The 3906-nt window shown below is 36.0% G+C and overlaps 1 long non-coding RNA gene across 2 annotated transcripts; it reads right to left on the bottom strand.

Annotated features, from left to right (window-relative positions):
- Nucleotides 1–2190: 2190 nt before the first annotated feature.
- Nucleotides 2191–3082, bottom strand: LOC132094816 (uncharacterized). 2 transcript variants are annotated; one of them, XR_009422407.1, is made up of 2 exons: nucleotides 2874–3082; nucleotides 2191–2243 (listed from the first exon to the last, which is right to left on the bottom strand). It is a non-coding gene; the product is annotated as an uncharacterized LOC132094816 (long non-coding RNA). The 2 variants fall into 2 exon arrangements; XR_009422408.1 differs by lacking the exon at nucleotides 2874–3082 and adding an exon at nucleotides 2690–2858.
- Between the last annotated feature and the right edge of the window lie 824 nt (nucleotides 3083–3906).

Genomic DNA, 3906 nt, shown 5'->3' on the forward strand with positions numbered 1-3906 from the left:
TACAACAGCAGCCAAATGCTTCAGTAATGACGATTGATCGAGCGGTAAATTCAGAAATTGGTGATCGGAGTAATGAATATTTTTTTTGCGTTGTAAGTTTGATTTTAATTGTTATCTTAAGTGAACGACAGTGTATCTTTGCCTACTTTAGTTTAATTGTTCAATGTAATCTAATTAGTTTTAGAAACGTAGTTTGTGTACAATGTTACATCATGTATAATTGTTGCTGTTAGTATGTTAGGATGCTACCATTAACTTCAAATATTAACTTCAAATATAATACTGTTTGTTAGCGTGTTAACAGAGTCTACTGAATAATATAAAACAAATGATGTTTGACTGGAATTACAGAAGATACACATGCAACACTAACCATATATTTTTGTGACTTGGTCTTTGAGGAGATTGTCTGATATCTGAATAACTGTTCTGTGTTCCAGTTGAAGTTCTAATCATGTGAACGCAAAACATTTGGTTGTCTTTTTTTTATCTATACAAAATATAATGGAACTGTTCATCATTATTATAACTTTAAGGCCTGGTTTCACAGACAGAGATTAGATTAAGCCAGGATTAGGCCGTAGTTAAATTAGAACATTGAAGTAGCTTTTATAAGCATGCCTTAAAAGAACATTACTGTTCTAAATTCCCTATACATGTTTATAGTGGAAGGACTTTTAAGTTCCGCTATTCCGGTTTCACTTTCACTTTCACTAGCCGCTTACTCCGCCATTTCATCAGGTGTTAATGTGCGTGATTGGATGTAAGTTTATTTAATCATTCCTGATTATAAGTCAGCTATGTTTATTTAAATATTCAGCTTGTGTAATCGAACCTTACATTGTTTATAAGGTTGTAATATTTAAGATATACCGTGATTCAAATGTGTATGCTCGCTATTGTTAATCATCTCATGTTGATTAATGTATAGCGTGACAGTAGCAAGTTTTTAGTTCCATTACGTCTGTAATTTACATTTAGCAGATGCAAACTGATGCTTGTTTATTCTGTTTATTTGAGAAAGACCACCATAATTTGTACAATATCCAGTCTAATTGGGGCAATGTTGTGCCATCTGTTGTGAACCCTAAAATACTTCAGATAAAGAGTTGAACAGTGTCCTGTCTCCTGTCACACTTCTTACCTGGATCAGCATCTACACCCCACCGATCTATTAGTCCCGTTCAATTACTGATGTGCATCTGCAGACAAAACCATGGCACTGACATATTTCTGGTTTGTTTATAATACCCAGTAGTTTCCAGATGCTGTCCTTTTGGGAAATTATTCTTCATGTGGTCCTGGAGGAGGGTGATGCTGCTTTATTAAATCTGTCTTTGGTTTGTTCCAAATTCAGATGTCTGGTGGATACAGACTCGTTTCAAAAGAGGACACACTTCTGCTGGCTTGACACTATGTATTTTTCTTTTACATATTTGATTAGATGTTTAAAATGTGCCATACCATTCTTATTATTATATATTAGTCTGTTTCTCTTTTATTCCGAGGTCACTGTAGTTACCAGATCCAGTCTGTACCTTTCCTATTTAATACTGTAAAGTTGCTTTGACACAATCTGTATTCTATATATTGTGATTCTGACCTCTCTCTTTTCAATCATTTAGGCAGGTGTGTGTATATAACCTTTATAATAAATATACAACATTCACCTAGTAAGTGCCTTTCTCATATAAATATATATATATATATATATGCATGCATTTATACATAAACATTCAGCTGGAAATTATTGTTAGCCAAATTATCTTTTTTTCTTTGTTTATATTTGATAAACCTTTTCAATCAAATAATATACCACACTGACCTTTATACGTACTTAAATAAGTATTAAAAATAATTATAAATTGATATAATTATTTATTTGTCTTGCTGCCGCTGGCAGACTCCTCTGATTTCCGCTTCCTGCTGACAGCTGCCGATTTCTCACCACACAAATCACAAATTGATAAGGAACTCTGTGTTTGTCTCTAGCTGCTGTGTAGGTTACAGTACAGGAACATGTATTTACTAGAGGCAAGCAGAAACTATGCTGACCATATCGAAGCTGACAGTCAGGATCAAATGTGCAGAAGTAATGGGGACATGCCCCTGACCAGTAATCCACTGCATGAAACTGCTGACGGTGATCTTGTCTTGTTCTGCATCTCCTTTAGTGCAGTTTGTTTTATCCAGCTGTTCGCTGTCATCTTCAACCCTGCTCTCCTTACTGCTGCTCCCTTCTTCTGCAGAAAACACACACATCTATGTCTGCAACCTTACTTGTGTTAACAGTCTCTGAACTTGGACTGACAATACCTCACATTTTTAAAGTGCCCCTAATATACTATTTTACAATAGTTTAGAGGTTTCCTACAACAAGTTTATATTCAAAAGTGTGAAGTGATCCAAATCTTCAGTGTTTTCCACAAGCCCTCTCTGCTCTGACTGGTCAGATGCCCGGTCCGTTGTTGAACTGATGTGATTTAATTATTAAGAGTAAGAGTAATGATGTTCCCTTCATCTTCAAGGCTTTGAATGAAGTCCTGCAAGTAGTTCACAATCCGTGATTCTCTCTGCGCTTCACTGAACCCACCGCACTTGAGTATAATGTCCCAAAAACATCTAACCCTGATGTGTGGATTGAAGAGAAAGGAGGAGAGTCAGATGGACAGAATCACAGATACTACACCTGACAATGTCTTCCTTTCATCACATGTTAGGATCCTGTGTACCACATGCTACGATTCTTTCAGAAAGCTCAAGCAAGGCTGTAGTGTCTGCAGACTCAATCTAAAGAAATAAAAACCAGGAGTAACACACACATACACTACACAGATGTATATACAAATCTGAATTGAGTTGAATTAGAAAACCTTGTCAATCAGATCTAGCAGGTCTGCATCTGTTATGTCAGCTCATCTTTATTAATCTCCCGGAAGAAATGAAATTGTAAATCCACTCCATGAAAAAGGTCCATCCTGAGTAATGCTCACTGCCATTATTTCACCAACTATCCTAAAGTACAACAACGATATTGATTAAATATTACAATGAATGTAATATGGTGTATTTATTTATCAAAATGCTCCTCTCCAGAAGTAATTTTCTAGCTGAATACCAAGTTCATGTTCCTTCAACAGAGGAAGACGTGATCTTTCAAGTGTGCTGCATGCTGCCGCTTCACTTGACCTGAGGCACACTGCGTGATCGTCACTGCATTAGATAGAGAGCACCACAGTCAGATTTATTGGTGACATTTCAAGATAAGATGGACAGAATTCAAATCTGAGACTTTGTTTCTTATCAAAAGTAACAAAGCACAAAGCCTATTGTGGTTTTATGGATGAGAGAATAAACAAATGCACTGAATTTAGTAAAGAAGATGATGACTACATTTGATCAAACAGAGATGCATTCTTTTTTAGCTTTTGGCCGATGTAAAAAAGGCACTATAAATTAAATTTAATTGAACCTCTTGTGCTTGTTTTGCTTTTGTCCCGTTATGATGAAATCTTGGTTTGGTCTATCGTCAGCTCTGAAAGAAATTCAATTTAGCTAAATAAAAATGACTACCAGCTCCTGAACACAGATCAATTGTAAGAAGTCCACATCCACAGACATCTGTGAAAGAGCGTGCTCCAAACGTGACTGAAGTCTCCCTCATATCTGCTCTAGAAGTATCTGTACCTGTACAAATAAAGACAGCAGTTCGCTCGGGAAAAGGAGCAGAAATGACACGACTGAAATAGTTCATACTCATGAGCTACTTCTTCTGCAAAGCTGACACTTGGTCGCTCATTGTTGTAATTTATTACAAATATTCACATTATTCACACACAACAGAATAATAAAAATTTTAAGAGTTATACGTTTTGTGTGCTGTTTGCTTGTGTGCCCTTAAAAAAT

The sequence above is a fragment of the Carassius carassius genome, chromosome 19 (genome assembly GCF_963082965.1).
Source record: "Carassius carassius chromosome 19, fCarCar2.1, whole genome shotgun sequence".
NCBI classification, from domain to species: Eukaryota; Metazoa; Chordata; class Actinopteri; order Cypriniformes; family Cyprinidae; genus Carassius; species Carassius carassius.